Source organism: Trachemys scripta, chromosome 3, assembly GCF_013100865.1.
Source record: "Trachemys scripta elegans isolate TJP31775 chromosome 3, CAS_Tse_1.0, whole genome shotgun sequence".
Lineage (NCBI taxonomy): Eukaryota > Metazoa > Chordata > Testudines > Emydidae > Trachemys > Trachemys scripta.
This window is the reverse complement of record NC_048300.1, coordinates 62,677,655-62,695,329: the sequence shown is the minus strand read 5'-3', so window position 1 is coordinate 62,695,329 and position 17,675 is coordinate 62,677,655. Positions and strand designations below refer to the sequence as shown.

The following is a 17,675-nucleotide window of genomic DNA, read 5'->3' as shown; positions in this document are numbered from 1 at the left end:
CCGTCAGGGCTCAGATTTTCCGCTTTCCCTCTCCCCGTGAAACAGGTCCCATTCTGCTCCAACAAACACCCACCTTGCACATCTCTACTCCAATATTCTGCAGCATGTGCATGAAACGGGCACAATTCTGCTCTCCCCGTGCACCTTGGCTGATACTTTGCTCTCCACAGGGAACAACTGGCAAAATTCTGCTCTGGGATCTACCCAGCGCAGCGTGGCTCTTCTATTCTGCACCTGTGTGTGCACAGAATGGGCAAAATTCTGGGCGTGGAGCTGCCATAAGCATCACAGGTTTTTTACTCTGCTCTGTCAAGAGCCGATTACAGGAGTCAAGATGCAGTGTGTTTTGCCATAACACATGGCAACTTAGGACAGTTGTACTGAAGCAGCTTGGCTGCTGTCTGAGTTAATTTGTTTAAAAAGCTGTCAATTTCAGTGACTTAAAAATTAGCATTCAGACAGACAAATATAATTGATGCAATTTATTACTAAAGGTGATACCTAGTTTCATTTCCTACTTTCAGAGTCACATATTTGAATAAAAATAGAGTGGTGTTGGGTTTTTTTTTGTTTTTGGCAGGATGTCATTTTTGCAGTGCAGTTCTGGATGGGTCAGTTTAAAAATAAATATCTACTTGAATGCTGCATTTCTGAATAGCTACATAGCTGTGACTTGAATGCATCAAAGCAGAGTACTCAGCTGAAAAGAGAGCCCATAGTACAGTGTAATACTGGTTGTCTGACAGAGATTGTAAGTCAGGAACTCACCAAAGGGGTTTTATTAGGATGCTATCTAAGGCCTGGTCCACACTAACCCCCCACTTCGAACTAAGGCACACAGAATTAAAAGTAACTTAGTTCAAATTTACCGCGGGTCCAGACGCGGCAGGCAGGCTCCCCCGTCGATGCCGCGTACTCCTCTCGCCGAGCTGGAGTACCGGCGTAGACGGCGAACACTTCCGGGATCAATCCCAGAAGATCGATTGCTTACCTCCGGGTCCGGCGGTAAGTGTAGACCTACCCTAAAAGTAAAGCCGAGGTAAGATTTTTGAGGGGGAAAATTTTTTTTTTTTTCACATGAAAATGAAGTCCCAAATCCAGGAAGCAATTAGTGGAAGAGTTCATCACTGTAGATTGTAGTTGTGATTTAAAACTATTTAGAATCTTAATATTTATAAAATGAGCTTGAGCCTTTATTTTTCTTTGAAAGCATTTGGGAAATTGTTCCATTGTCAGCAATCATTTAAGTGGGCCATTATTCCTTGCTAAATGTGGATTAGAGGTATGTAGGGGACAATATGTTTGAATAAACAATTAAAAGCATGAATTTAAAAACAACTGAAAACCTAAAATGGGTGATTCCTAAAACCCATCTTCCATTTGAAATCTTAATGAAACTATTCTTATCAAATGAATGTGCCTCACTTAGGATTTTTAGAAACATGGTACCAATAAAGGAATTGTGGTGCTCAGTGAATCTCAAAGAGCAAGATTTTGTGCATTCTTCACAGGAAAAGAAAACACAATATTGGAATCCAATATGTCACCTGGGTGACTGCAGAAATATAAACCTGTATATAGTCAAGTGATTACTATGTGGCAAGGATTTTATTTTTAAAGTGTGTTGTGAAGGGCTTAGTTTTGTACTGGGTTCACATTTAGATTTATGTTCTCACAGCAGCATGTTACAAGTAGCATTACAGCACTGGTATTCTGAAAAGTGAACGAAGTAGATATATCCAGCCAAAATATTATTTGATTTTGAGCATTTGTTTCTGCATTGGAATATGCTGGAATACGTTGTTCTTAAAAAGGGTTTTGTTTGTCTCTGCAGAAAAATAGTAAAGAGCCAGATTTTCCCTGGCCCTAGTATGGGTGAGCAGTGTTGGGAGAGGAGGCTTCACAGGGTCCATCCTCTGCACAGATCAAGGAAAATTACCGTCCTCACTCTCGTGAGCTCGGTGAGACTTCACTTGTGCACTGTCAAAAGTACACATCACCCCCAAAAGTGAGGGGAAACATAGCTATGTGACCCCGCCCCCCCACCATACCAGCCTTCAAAGCTGGCCAAATGCACTGGGAGGAGAAGGGTCTGGAGTTTGCAGTCTGGGGGGAGAAGAGGGGAGAATTATCTTTTAAAGTGCAATCTCAACCCAAGCTTTCCCTGGGGCATTGTGGCTCTGCACTAGGCCTTCAAGTGATGTGGCTAAATGCTGCAATCTAGCTCCAAAAAACTGTTTAAAACTCTTCCAAACCACTTGTATCAGCTCTGCTTTGACCAAGTAAAGCCATAGGTTTGGCAAAACAAAACTGTTCTCAGTTTTTCTCTGTAAACCAGAGCAACATACTTAATAATCTGTTTCAAATAAAATGTCTTCCTTATGGGTGAAATCCTGGTCCCCAGCCCAAGTCTTGAGTAGGGGTTATTGTACAGGGTGTTAAAAGGAGAGTTTCTCTTCATGTCTTGTTACCGAGTTCAGAGCACCTTCCTGGCTCGCTCTAGTTCTCCTTTTATTTCTCCTTTTTCAGTGAGATTGTTGTATTCCAAAGGATCAAGAGAATTCATAGACTCACGGTCTATGCGTCCACCACGCTCCCATTCTGCCATTGAATAGCACTGCTGCTGCACTGGGAGGGTAGAGTCCACTCTGTTGCCTCTTCATATCCTGACTGCACTGCACAGCAGAAGCACAGTGTTTGTGCTACTGCAGGATTTGATCTAATTGCACAGCTAGTGACGCAAACGTAAAGTAGTGAAAAACGCAGCAAGAATTTTTCTTTTTTCTTACATCGCACTTGAAACAGCCATTGCCCTACTCTGGGGGTTCCCAGGTTATCCTGAATGGAGTCGCTCTACCTCCTTTAGAGTGGCCTTACAAGGGCTCACCTTCACTGCAGAGTTGGGTATTAAGTATCGGGGGTAGCCGTGTTAGTCTGTATCTACAAAAACAACAAGGAGTCTGGTGGCACCTTAAAGACTAACATTTATTTGGGCATAAGCTTTTGTGGGTAAAAACCTCACTTCTTCAGATGCATCTGATGAAGTGAGGTTTTTACCCACGAAAGCTTATGCCCAAATAAATCTGTTAGTCTTTAAGGTACCACCAGACTCCGTGTTGTCTCTGAGTATTGTCATCCTGTTTAGCATAGCACAGGTGTGAGCAGTCATGCTGCAAAGCCCACCGCAAAATTACTACATCCTCACTGGTGCACCACTCAAGTGTGTCGCTAGGATTTATGGGGCATGTGCTCCGGTAAATGGTGCCGCTCTGATTCTTTCCCAGTGGGTTGTGGAAGAACTTGTCTTTCCTTCTGGGTACAGGGGGGCAGGGACATGAATAGGAGAACTATCAGCCCTCAAGTGACTTTTCCTGCATCCTTACTGAAAAGTGGATGAGTTACCAGCCCAAGTGAAAGCAGCCCCTGAGGTCTAAATCACTCTTCCAGCTAAGCCAGAATTTAAGCACTGCAAAACTCAGGTGAAAGGGTTTTTTGTGTGGATGGGCGAGAGATTAGGGGCAACACTCAAATAAGACCCCGAGTTAGCTCTGCAACAAAGACAGCATGAGGGAGGACACAATAACACAAATGTGCCTTTGCTGTGGGAACACTCACACCAGGCTAGCCTAACCCATGTGCCAACTCTATAATGAAGATATACCCTAAAATGTGAATCCATTTCCGTATGCTTTGCAATGGACCTACTCCTTTATTTAACGTAGTATTCATTGTATTTTTGGATGCCCTTCTTGAGGTAATCATTACTTCCAAAATCTTGCATTGAATTTAAAATTAGTATTAAGCTCATTAAAATGGTATCAAGCTATTAATCCAACATGGGACTCTTACAGGAATCAGGTATAACAGAAGCAATCTTGGATTAGGCAAACAGTGATATTTTTGTGGTTTTGGAAGTAACTCAAGTCTCAGTGAAGTTTGCAAAACAATACATATTGAGTTTGTATACAGAAATAACAGGGAGATAGAGAGCTGGCCAGGGCAACAAGAGGAACTGATGCTGCCGTGGGATAAATGCCCAGGTATTGCAAGCTAAGCATTCATTTTCACACTAATACTATTTGAGACCACAAATTACTAATGACATTTATAGGCAACCTTTGTCTTTGGTGTCGGTGAGCTGGAAATGTTTTTCTTCTTAAAAGTCTTGGAAATTATATGCAAAAACCTATATTTGCTAGGACTGCACATTCAAGCACCCCAAAGCCCAGAAATTCAAAAGTTATGGTTGAATGATCAACCTAAATTTTACCTTCTTGCATTTATACAGTGATCATGTTATTGAAGGTATATGCTACATCTTTGCCTAAAGTTGTAGAAAAAGCTGCTATAATATATTGGTCAGAAATATTATGCAGCCTCATAAATTTAAAGATAGAATGACCATGCATGCAATGGGATAGAGTTAAGGGGGTGTGTTCAACCTTAACTTTTACATTGGATGAACTGTTGTTTCTTAACTATACACTGTTAATGTTGCATTAATGTTGTATGCTTACATTTAATTGGGAAAAGTTCAGAAATTCTATTTCACTACCTAGATTGCTATCAGAGGAGGTAGTGAAGGCATTCTCTTTGCAGAACAAGTTTAGATAAGACATTAGATGAAATGATGCAGGCAGTTATCTTGCTAAGGGTCAGACTGGGTGATACAAGTGATCTTTTCTGTGATTCTATGCCATTGCAAATAATGACTGACCTTCTGTAGAGATAAAATTGCTGATTACAAGCTGAAGTCATCCAGACTGAGTTTGACTCACCCAAGCTTCACAGAAGCTGTCCAGATGTACTTTTATGGCAGTAAAAATATTTTAAAGGTAACATGCAAAGCATTTTTTTTTTAAACTGGGTTTGTTCACTCGTTTTGTGCTTTTTATGGTTTATAAAGAAGGCCTAAAAGGCAGGAGTTGTTGGACTTTTTTGTTGTTGTTTTTATCTTAGAAATATTTGAAATATCAAGTCTGATCTTCATTGGCATCCAAGAGAAATCTTCCAGCAAAACAAAGCATGTGTATTATGAGCTCTTGCATCTTAATGGCAGAACTGAGGCGCTGAATCTTTAATCACGACATTCTTTCTCCTAAATGTTAATTAGACATTGGTGTAAAATGTTAACAATAACAAACAATTTAAAACAATCTGACTAAAGAATGTTAATATTGTTCCATGTGAATTGTTTGTTGGCTTTTAAAAAAATCTGGGAAGTTTAAATACAAAAATTAGATTAAAAGAATGTTAAGGTTGCAAAAGTTAGGAAATGCCAGAATTAAGGTTGTTTGTGTTACCTTAATTTGATTCCCTTGTGCATATTTACTACAAGACCATCAGTCATAACATAATCTCATACTATTTTTCACCACAGGACTTCACCTCATTCAGTGCACAATGAATGAGGCCAGAGGTTTCAAGAAGAGAAGATATTTTCTTATTTTAAGGTACTGGGCCAGGAGAGCTGGGTTCTATTCCTAAGCTGCCACAGACTTCCTATGTAGTGTTGAGTACCACTGTCATAATGTGCATGCACAAGGGGGCCAAATTAAGGTTGCACAGGAAACTTTAGTCCTGGCATTTCCTAACTTCTCATTACTTGACTTTGCAATCTAACATTCTGATTTTGGATTTTTTCAAATGTAATTTTAATTATGAAGAATTTTGATCATAAGACTTTTTCCTCCTGCTTCTTGCACTACCCAATAAGGGGGATCAAAGGAGGTTCCCTGCCACTATCACCAGCAGTGCTGGGTTTACAATGGCGCCAGTGACCCCATGGAGCTGGGCACATGCCCAGAAGGGGCCCCGGCCTGTTCTGCTTGCACTGTGCACTGAGACCCCACCAGCCCACTGGCACCCCCCCCACACCCCCTGCCCACCACTTGCTCCTCTCGGCCTGCCCAGCAGCCGGCCGAGGGCTCCTCTCCACCCCCTGGCCAAACCTGCCAGCTTCTCTCTCTGCCTCCTGGCCAGACCTCAATGCACCTCCGGCTCCAGGCAGTCTCTGCTTCCCACCACCTGTGGGGCTCCACCTGTCTCCCTGGAGCTGAGCCGCCTGGGACTGATGCAGAAGCTTGGCCAGTCTTGGCCGGTTGGGTGGGAGGAACAGTGTGGGGGGGGGGGAAGGAGGGGCTTGGCTGGGCCCTTCCAGGCAAGAGTGTCCTGAGAGAGCCCGCGTGGGGCAGGGGCAGGGGCAGGCTCGACCTGGCTGATCACACCACTTCCGAGGAGCCGGAGTGATTCCCCGCTCCAGGACACCAGTGGCTCAGCCTGGCAATCACAGTCACCTCCCAGTGGGGCCAGAAAGCAGGGCATGGGGGAGTGGGTCTATGAGGGTCTGGGGGGGTGCTGGGCTGTGAGGGGGTGGGGAAGATCTGTGTGTTGGGGAACTAGGGAGTGGGGGTTCTGTGTGGGGCGCTGGGCAGTTGAGGTGTTGTCCAGGGTACTGTGCATTTGTGACAGGGTCTGGGGAGGTGCTGGGCATAGCGGGTCCAGGGGGGCTTTGGCCATAAGGAATTGGGGGGGGGAGGGTCCAGTGTTGGGTGGAGGGCTGTGTGGCACAAGATGGGCTCACCCACAACAGGAAGGGGCATGCTGGCAGCACAGGGCCGGGTGGGCCATTGTGCATCTGGCAACTGCCGATTTGTAAATAGTGCCCTCGCACTGGGCTGGGCAGAGCGGGGCTGCCCCTGCCATGCCCCCCCTGCCATGTCATGCCCCATTGCCCCTGGCTGGCCCCTCGCTCTGGGGACTGAATCCCCTGTGCCATGCTCCATTGCCCCCATGGGGGCCCACAAATATGTTTGGCGCCAGGCCCACAAAAGTTTAATCCGGCCCTGATTCACCATCTGAGAATTCTTCCAAGGCAGTTGTAAAACCAACTCTCTCTAGTCTAGACAGCAGTACTCGCTTTTCTCCTGATCTACCTGGGAAGGCAACCAAAAACACCTGTGAGGATATGAGTACTACTGCTTTAGATCTGTAATAATTCAGGGGGAGGTGGGAGGAAGAGGTGCTAGAGAAGAATTTAGGTTTAAGCTCTTCAGTGAAGTACAGGCCGATGATGGACCAAATAGCCATTATTCTAGTAAAGTTCCTTGTTCAATTTTGAAAGGAAGTGACTGATTCACATGACAGGGTTTGCTACAAGAGGGGTTTTAAGAGACAGTTGATTATTTCTTCGATACTTGGGAAATGCTCAGGGACTATGATGCTGAGGGCATATAAATATTTGGTTTTTTTTTTTTTTCAAATGTATATTCTTGCCTTTTTAAAAACATAGTAATAACAGCCATAATGGGTCAGACCAATGGTCAGTCTAGCTCAGTATCCTGTCTTCCAACAACGGCCAATGCCAGGTGCTTCAGAGGGAATGAACAAATGGCAATTATCAAATGATCCATCCGCTATCATCCAGTCTCAACTTCTGGCAGTCAGAGGTTTAGGGACATCCAAAGCATGGGGTGGCATCCCTGACCATCTTGGCTAATAGCCACTGATAGACCTATCCTCCATGAACCTATCTAATTCTTTTTTTAACCCAGGTTTCAGAGTAGCAGCCGTGTTAGTCTGTATCCGCAAAAAGAACAGGAGTACTTGTGGCACCTTAGGCCTTGTCTACACTACGAGAGTAGTTCGAATTTACTTGCATCGAATTTTTGGAATCGATATTGCAAAGTCGAACGTCTGTGTCCACACTAAGGACAGTAATTCGACTTTGTGAGTCCACACTAACGGTGAAAGCGTCGACATTCGAAGCAGTGCACTGTGGTCAGCTATCCCACAGTTCCCGCAGTCCCCTCTGCCCATTGGAATTCTGGGTGTAGCCGGCAATGCCTTCTGGGTAACAAAATGTGTCGAGGGTGCTTTTGGGTAACTGTCGTCATCCGTCCATCACTCCCGCCCTCCCTCCCTGAAAGCGCCGGCGGGAAATCAGTTCGCGCACTTTTCCAGTCATTGACAGCGCGGATGCCACAGCACTGCGAGCATGGAGCACGCTGCGACCATCGCTGCAGTTGTGGCCGCTCTCAACGCCTCGCAGCTTATCATACACCTTTCCCTGAGGCAGATGCAGAAAAGTCAGGCGAGGAGGCTACGGCACCGCGGTGATGTCCTGAAGTCTGAGAGTAGCACAGACCTCTCAGAAAGCAGGGGACCCAGCGCCGAGGACATCACGATGGCAATGGGTCATGTTGATGCCGTGGAACGGCGATTCTGGGCACGGGAAACAAGCACTGAGTGGTGGGACCGCATAGTGCTGCAGGTCTGGGATGAATCCCAGTGGCTGCGAAACTTTCGCATGCGGAAGGGAACTTTCCTGGAACTTTGTGAGTTGCTGTCCCCTGCCCTGAAGCGCAATGACACCCGGTTGCGAGCTGCACTGAGTGTACAGAAGCGAGTGGCCATAGCCCTCTGGAAGCTTGCAACGCCAGACAGCTACCGGTCAGTCGCGAACCAGTTCGGGGTGGGCAAATCTACCGTGGGGGTTGTTGTGATGCAAGTAGCCAAGGCAATCGTTGATGTACTGCTGCCAAAGGTAGTGACCCTGGGAAACGTGGAGGCGATCATAGATGGCTTCGCAGCGATGGGATTCCCAAACTGCGGTGGGGCCATAGATGGAACTCACATCCCTATTCTGGCACCGGACCACCAAGCCACCCAGTACATTAACCGAAAGGGCTATTTTTCCATGGTGCTGCAAGCACTGGTGGACCACAGGGGACGTTTTACCAACATCTACGTGGGATGGCCGGGCAAGGTTCATGACGCTCGTGTTTTCAGGAACTCTGGTCTGTTTAGACGGCTGCAACAAGGTATTTACTTCCCGGACCACAAAATAACTGTTGGGGATGTGGAGATGCCTATAGTCATCCTCGGGGACCCAGCCTACCCGCTAATGCCCTGGCTCATGAAGCCCTATACTGGCGCCCTGGACACTGAAAAAGAACTCTTCAACTACCGGCTGAGCAAGTGCAGAATGGTGGTGGAGTGTGCTTTTGGCCGTCTCAAGGGGAGATGGAGAAGCTTACTGACTCGCTGTGATCTCAGCGAAACCAATATCCCCATTGTTATAGCAGCTTGCTGTGTGCTCCACAATCTCTGTGAGAGCAAGGGGGAGACCTTTATGGCGGGGTGGGAGGTTGATGAAAATAGCCTGGCTGCTGATTACGCTCAGCCAGACAGCCGGGCGATTAGAAGAGACCTGCGGGAAGCGCTGTGCATCCGGGAGGCTTTGAAAGCAAAGTTCCTGAGTGAGCAGGGTAACCTGTGACTTTTAAGTTTGTGTACAGAGAAGCTGAACCTGCCCCCGTTTCTTTACCCAGTTAATGTTGACTATCCTACCCAGTTACATACCCCCTTCACCCCCTTCCAACACACGTTTCGAAATAAAAATAGTTCTACTTTGTTAATGCACACCGTTTTTTTTAATACTGTTTTCGCGGGAATTTTTTAAAACTGGGACGCAGACTGTGGTGCGGAGCGGGTGTAGTGTAGTGACGCGAATGAAGCTTCTAAACTCAAGGATTGACGGGCTCCGCTGCGGTGGGATGGTTGTTTCAACGGAGCCTGTCACCCCTCCTGATCGGGACTGTGTGTATGGGGGGGCTATGTGACTTTGTGGCAGGGGGAGGACGATTACAGATCCCCTGCTGCATGGCTCTGTGATCCTGCATAAGGACTGCCGCTTAAGATCTGTAACTGCCCTCCCCCGCCACAAAGTCACAGAGCAACCCACCCCCCACCACATAACATGAAAACAACCTCCCAGACTAACCAGGGTAACTAGTCACTGCATCACTGCACTGTGTATGTGCCCTGCTGCTGTGCCTGCCCCCGCCTATGTACCCTGCCAAAGGTGACTGTCCTGTCCAATTACCAACCCCCTTTCCCCTCCTCCTCCAAAAGAACATGATTGAAACAGTAGTTAACATGAACGTATTTTTTATTATCAACTACACATGGAACTGGGAGGTGAAACTTGGACGGGGGCTTGTGTCAGGCGGGAAGGAAAGAACTTTTCAAGTTTTGGGGAATGAGAGCCTTCTGCTACTAGAGCTCTCTGCAGGGGTGGAGTGAGAGTTAGCAGGGACTCTGCCGCCTCTCCTTCTTTGCACTTTGGGTGAGGTGGGTATGGGACTTGGTGGCGGGGGAGGGCGGTTAGAGATGGACTGCAGCGGGGCTCTGTCCTCCTGCCTCCGTTCCTGCAGAACATCCACAAGGCGCCGGAGCGTGTCTGTTTGCTCCCTCAGTAGTCCAAGCAGCGTTTGAGTCGCCTGCTGGTCTTCCTGCCGCCACCTCTCCTCCCGATCCATGTTTGCTTGCTGCATTTGGGTCAATTTCTCCCGCCACTGGGTCTGCTGTGCTGCCTGGGCTTGGGAACAGGCCATAAGTTCAGAGAACATGTCCTCCCGTGTCCTCTTCTTCCTATGCCTAATCTTCGCTAGCCTCTGGGAGTGTGATGCCAGGCTAGGTTGTGAGACAGTCGCAGATGTGGCTGTGGGAATGGGAAAAAGGGAGTGAATTCCTCAGAAAGATAAATGTAGTTGTGAACCAAGAACATAGTCTTTCTCTGTGAACAAGACCATGCACAGCACCTATCACATGCGCACTCAGCACAAGGTCGAATTCTCGGCCTTCGCATTCAGTGCCTGGGGTCTTCCACAGCACATTTGAGAAGCGGGGCAGCACAACGGAATTTCTGTTGCAGGCAGACATGGTAAGCCGTAGACTTGTGGCAGTTTAAAACTTTTATATTACCACTGGCCTCATTTCACATTTAAAGCAATGTCAGTACCTGCTGCCAGCAATCCGGCAAGCGGGAACTCTGCCCCTGTCCCACCCCCTCGCGGCTGTCCCCAGGAACGATCCCTTTCGGCAGCCCCTCTCCCGCCTCCACCGCGTGGCTGCAAACCAGCGGTTACAGTTCTGTAAAGGAACGAGCAAGCAGTCCCAACACTAACATTCCCCTACCTAATTCAAAGCAGGTCACCATGGGCGACATCACCCTGATGAGGATCTCTGACAGCGAGAGAGAGAGAATGCTCCGGGAAAGCCTCCAAAGACCAGGGCCGTATGCCGCCCTGCTGTGCAGAGCAATGATTCCCGAGTACTTGATAGTCTCGTGGCGCGGCAACGTGTCGTACTTCGGAGGACCCAATAAGGCCGCTCTCCCCAGGAACCTCATGCAACGGCTTTCCAATTACCTCCAGGAGAGCTTCATCGAGATGTCCCGGGAGGATTACTGCTCTATCCCTGCACATATAGACCGCATCTTACTCTAGCTGCAGTAGCAGGGACTAAACAGTAGAGCGGCTTGGGCAGGACAATCACGGAAAACCGGACATTGCTAGATTTTTTTTCAAAACTTGCACTGCCCATGACTGAACCGTTAAGTGCCTAGGGCAAACTAATCATGAACAACCCATTCTTTTAATTGTTAATATTCCTGTTCTGTTAAAAATAAATGTTTAGATGTTTACAACACTTACTGGATGATCCTTCACCAGATTCTGTGTCCGGGGTAACGGCTGGGGAGGGTTGGTAGGGGATCTCTGTAAGGGTGATGAAGAGATCCTGGCTGTCGGGGAAATCAGCGTTGTGAGCGCTGCCGACTGCCTCGTCCTCCTTATCTCCTTCCTCATCTTCCCCGTCCGCTAACATGTCCGAGGAACCGGCCGTGGACAATATCCCATCCTCAGAGTCCACAGTCAGTGGTGGGGTAGTGGTGGCGGCCGCACCGAGGATGGAATGCAGTGCCTCGTAGAAACGGGATGTCTGGGGATGGGATCCGGAGCGTCCGTTTGCCTCTTTGGTCTTCTGGTAGCCTTGTCTCAGCTCCTTGATTTTCACGCGGCACTGCGTTACATCCCGGCTGTATCCTCTCTCTGACATGTCTTTAGAGATCTTCTCATAGATCTTTGCATTCCGTTTCTTGGAGCGCAGCTCAGAAAGCACGGACTCATCGCCCCACACAGCGATGAGATCCAATACTTCCCGATCAGTCCATGCTGGGGCCCTCTTTCTATTCACAGACTGCACGGCCATCACTGCTGGAGAGCTCTGCATCGTTGCCAGTGCTGCTGTGATCGCCACGATGTCCAGACAGGAAATGAGATTCAAACTGGCCAGACAGGAAAAGGAATTCAAATTCAAATTTTCCCGGGGCTTTTCCTGTGTGGCTGGTCAGAGCATCCGAGCTCGTACTGCTGTCCAGAGCGTCAACAGAGTGGTGCACTGTGGGATAGCTCCCGGAGCTATTAGCGTCGATTTCCATCCACACCTAGCCTAATTCGACATGGCCATGTCGAATTTAGCACTACTCCCCTCGTCGGGGAGGAGTACAGAAGTCGAATTAAAGAGACCTCTATGTCGAACTAAATAGCATCGCAGTGTGGACGGGTGCAGGGTTAATTCGATGTAATGGCGCTAACTTCGACATAAACGCCTAGTGTAGACCAGGCCTTAGAGACTAACAGTCTCTAAGAAGTGGGCTGTAGTCCACAGAAGCTTATGCTCTAATAAATTTGTTAGTCTCTAAGGTGCCAAAAGTACTCCTGTTCTTTTTTTAACCCAGTTATACTTTTGGCCTTCACAGTATCCCCCCGAAACAAAGTTCCACAGGTTGACTGTGTGTTGTGTGAAGAAGTACTTCCTTATGTTTGATTTAAAATTGCTGTCTGTTGATTTCATTGCATGACCCCTAGTTCTTGTGTTATGTGAAGGGGTAAATAACACTTTCTCCACATTGTTCATGATTTTATAGACATCTATCATATCCCCCTTAGTCATTTATTTTCTAAGCTAAACAGTACCAATCTTTTTAATCTCTCCTTGTATGGAAGCTGTTCCATAGTCCATACTCCTATACTTGGTCTAATTCTCCTATATCTGTTTTTGAGATTGGGTGAGCAGAACTGCCCGTGGTATTCAAGGTGTGGGCATACCATGGATTCATATAGTGACATGATATTTTCTGTCTTCTCTATCTCTTTCCTAATGGTTCCTAACATTGTGTTCATTTTTTTTCACTGCTGCTGTGCATTGGGCAGATGCTTTCAGAGAACTATCCATGATGACCACAAGATCGCTTTCTTGAGTGGTAACAGCTAATTTAGGCCCCATCATTTTTTATGCGTAGTTGCGATTGTTTTCCAGTGTGAATTACTTTGCATTTATCAACATTGTATTTCATCTGCCATTTTCTTGCCCAGTCACCCAGTTTTGTGAGATCCCTGTGTAACTCTTTGTAGTCAGCTTTGGACTTAACTATCTTGAGTAATTTTGTTTAATATTTCCTTAAGTAGGATATGTTGATGCATCCTTGAATTGTGTGGCAGCACTATTAGATTTTTCTCACTAAGAAAGAGATTTTTAAATGAAGTAAAAAATAGATGCCTTTTTAAATATCCTTGATTATGAAAGAATATTGTACAGGTCACGCATCTAGCTATTTGGATTTTACGAAGACTTTTTAATGTCATTCTTGATTCTGATCCTTGGTAAATCTGACCTTTCTAACTGTATTCAACAAAACATTAAGAAAACATACTGTGCTCAAAAAACAACTATTCTTCTCTCCATCCAAGGGTGTTTGGAACGGGGGAGGAGGGTGCAGGAGGCCATGTCCCTCCCACTTTTTATTGGCTGTAAGGGCGAACAATGGGAAGTGGAGGCAGAGAGGAGCAAGTGGGGGCGGGGTCTCAGGGGAAGAGGCAGCACAGGGACGGGGCCTCGGGGGAGGGGGCTGTGTGAGGTTGGGGGCTCAGAGAGAGAGGGCAGTGTGGGGGTGCAACGCAGGGGGACGGAGCCACAGTTCAGTCGCCTGTAGCATCCCCACTTTTAGGGCACTTCCACTGCTCCTGTCTCCATCTATATGTGTATCTCTCCGTATTGTGTATGGGTCTACTACAAGAGTAGAATCAACCCGTTTATATTAACACCTCTTTAAATGCTTTTCATACATCTTTGAATATTTGAGAGAAACCCTCTAAATCTACCATGAACTCAAGTTAACTGCTGTAGCTAAATATGGTTTGATTTAGTTTCCTAAAATGACTTTAATTCCATTTATTCTCTGGGGTGGACAAACGAAACCTGGAACACAGGCAAAGATTAGACAGAGGTATGTGTCACTTTTTTTCAGCCCTGTACTCTTCAAGGTGCACATTCCAAATACGCCAACATTCTGTTTTCAATTTGGCACACCAGTTATTAAGTAACAGCAGCATGCTCAGACTACCTATTGCCACTGCTTCTAATGATTCATTGACGGTGGTAAGTAGTGTTTGGTATCAGTTTACCATTTTTGTTTTCAGGTACAGTTGATATACCCTCTTTGGGGGATTACAGTGTTGTTGAATTTTTCTATAAAATGTCTCCCAACCATAGGACTCTATTTCTGTCTTGTATAACAACTATACATTATTGACATCTTCCTTTTCCGTTTCAGACTATATCTGTACCAGTATAAATCTTCTTAATTTTACAAAACCTGTATGATGGCATTGAACCAACCATGATGATAATGTTCTAAATGTGAATACAAATCTGGCTGGGTTTGTTGAGAGAATTAAGATACTGGTTAATGTAATCACAAGGAATTAAAAACAAAAAGTCTAAGAAAACAAAAGCTGCATGTATCGGGAAGGGGGAAATGCCACCAGATTCTGCCCTTAGTTTTTTTTAAATACAGCAGTGCCTAGTCATGGAAGTTGGGGGGGATGGGGGAGGAGAAAGGCATAATATACCCTCAGATAGCTCTGTCTCCATCCTTGATTATGCGTATCTTTGTGAAGAAAAGTTATCTCCGCTCTTGTGTGCGTGCCCCATATAGTAAGAAAGAAGGGCTATTGGTGCAATTTTATATGTACAGATATGTTTAACTATGTTAAGTTCCTTTTGACAGCCCCTACCTTTTGTCTCATTCTTTTTTCCAGCTCTTTTGGCCTTTAGATTGTTTGCTCTTGGCCCTGACACTTATTAAACAATGAGAAAATTGGATGACCAGAACACAAGTGACATTGAGAGGATAATGTGATTGTTTGTCCTACATGTGAGGCACTTGTATATTCCAGCTTGCAGAGGATTGATGCAAAAGTTTACTACCTTTGATCAATTTAACTTGGCCGCCTGTTTGCTCATGGCTTTTTGGAATAGGACCCTGGAAGAATAACCACAATTCAAGAGGGTATGATACATTGTGACCAAAGACACTTCCTGCAGTTTGGCAACATCTTTCAGTGATGTATGTGTAGATCAGGGGTTCCCAAACTTGGTTCGTGGCTTGTTCAGGATAAGCCCCTGTGGGCCGTGAGATGCTTTGTTTATCGGAGCGTCCACAAGTACTGCCGCTCGCAGCTCCCAGTGGCCGTGGTTCACCGTTCCCAGCCAATGGGAGCTGCGGGAAGAGGCACAGGCCGGGCCACCACTTCCCGCAGCTCACATTGGCTGGGAACGGCGAACCACGGCCACTGGGAGCTGCGAGCAGCCGTACCTGCGGATGCTCGGGTAAACAAAGAGTCTCACGGCCCACCAGGGGCTTACTCTGAACAAGCCGCGAATCAAGTTTGGGAACCCCTGGTATAGATAAGGAATGGAATGGAAAACAATGCTTAAAATATTATAATGATGTTCTATAAATCAGTGGTACTCCCTTACCTGGAGTGCAGTGTTCAATTCTGGTCATCCCACCTAAAAGAGAGAGAGCAAATACTGGTTTCCTTTTTAAAGGCATACAAAATGAATGATCTAGAGAGGCTAGGGTGAATAGAAGAGTCCGTTGTCGGAGACTAGACAGAGCACTGGTTTTATGTTAATACTATGTTCCTATATGCACCTTTCCCAGTTGGCAGGATTTGATACACCTTCACTGACATACAGTACATGAGCAATATGCATTTGAGGGGCAGTGCTTTAAAACTAAGTACAGAAGACCCTAGACCTGTCCCTGGAATCTCCTACGCCACCTCAATTCACTTGTGCCTAGGGTCCACAGCCACATCAACAAAAGCACAGATTTAATGGTAGAGTTGGGTGGTCAATTAAAAAACAAAATTCACTTTAATTTCATTCTAAAAAGTTGCAACATTCTTTGTTAAACAATTATTTGACAGTTATTACTCAACCACCTCTGGCCTACAATATCAAAAGTACTAATGGATCTAAAAGGATCTGCTTAGGAGATGAAAATCAACAAACAGGATAAACCAGTGCAAAACTAGTAGTTTTATTGCAAACAGCCATCTTTTGTCTAATGTTAAGTAATAAAAAAGTAAAAATTTATTTTTATTGACTTCAAGACTTCTGTATATCATCTTACCTTGAAACTACTCTAGGGTTCTACGTTGGCAGAAGACTATATGCATTTCCTAATGTTAATGTTGGCATTGAAATAGCCGCTGGAATGCCAGGACGCTACTTTTGTGACTTTGCAGGAGTCTTTGAAGGAGACTTTGAAGGAAATTGTGGAGTGGCATGTACTAAATCTGAAACAGTGTTTTCATAATTTTAAATACCTTCAGTAATGCCTTTGCCTAGCAGAAAACGTATCCATTGAAATTTAAATCTTTGAATTGTGTTTGAAAAATTCACTGAAAATATGAAAAGAGAATCTGTATGCAGCTGAACAATGTCTAAGGAAAGAAATACGTTTTAGGGCCCAATTCTGCAGACTAAACAAGGATTTAAATATCTCATTCTCTCGCCTCCTCCCACCCACCCACACTTCACATTTGCAGGGAAAGACTGCAACACTCTACAAGTATTGTTACAACTTCCTCCTGTAGTACTGCAAAAGAAAAATCCTAGCATTCTGGCTGTTATTACGTCAGTATTAACATTGTGTGTGTGTGTGTGTGTGTGTGTGTGTGTGTGTGTGTGTGTGTGGACTACACACAAACTACATTCAAAGAATGTTAAATTGGCAAAGTCAAACGCTCATAAATTAGGACAGGGATAGTCAATAGGCGGATCGTGGACCAAATCCAGACCGCCAGATGCTTTTGAAGGGACCGTGAAATCTTTTTATTTACCTATAGGGCTGTCGATTAATCGCAGTTAACTCACACTATTAACTCAAAAAAAATTTAATTACTATTAATCGCACTTTTAAGCACACTGTTAAACATCAGAATACCAGTTGATATTTATTAAATATTTTGGATGTTTTTCTACTTTTTCAAATACATTGATTTAAATTACAACACAGAATACAAAGTGTACAGTGCTCACTTTATATTATTTTTATTATAAAAATGATAAAGAAATAGTTTTCAATTCATCTCATGCAAGTACCTAAGTGCAATCTCTTTATTGTGAAAGTGAAACTTACAAATGTAGATTTTTTTTTTTTTGTGTTCCTTTGTTTTGTTACATAATTGCACTCAAGAACCAAACAACATAAAACTTTAGAGCCTACACGTCCACTCAGTCCTACTTCTTGTTCAGCCACTCGCTAAGACAAACAAGTTTGTTTACATTTACGGGACATAATGCTGCCCGCTTCTTTTTTACAGTGTTACCTGAAAGTGAGAACAGGCGTTTGCATGGCACTTTTGTAGCTAGCATTGCAAGGTATTTGTTTAGCATATCTGGCACGTATTCATATGCTCCTTCATGTTTCGGCCACCATTCCAGAGGACATGCTTCCATGTTGAGGACACTCAATT

At 45.2% G+C, this 17,675-nt stretch overlaps 1 protein-coding gene and 1 long non-coding RNA gene across 2 annotated transcripts in view; both read left to right on the top strand.

The window, feature by feature from the left end:
• The window catches only part of LOC117874618, a 126,077-nt gene that overhangs the window by 80,586 nt on the left and 27,816 nt on the right, over window positions 1-17,675 (top strand). The gene's annotated exons all lie outside the window — the stretch shown is intronic.
• CDC42EP3 (CDC42 effector protein 3) overlaps window positions 1-17,675 on the top strand; it is a 46,104-nt gene that overhangs the window by 616 nt on the left and 27,813 nt on the right. The window lies entirely within an intron of this gene.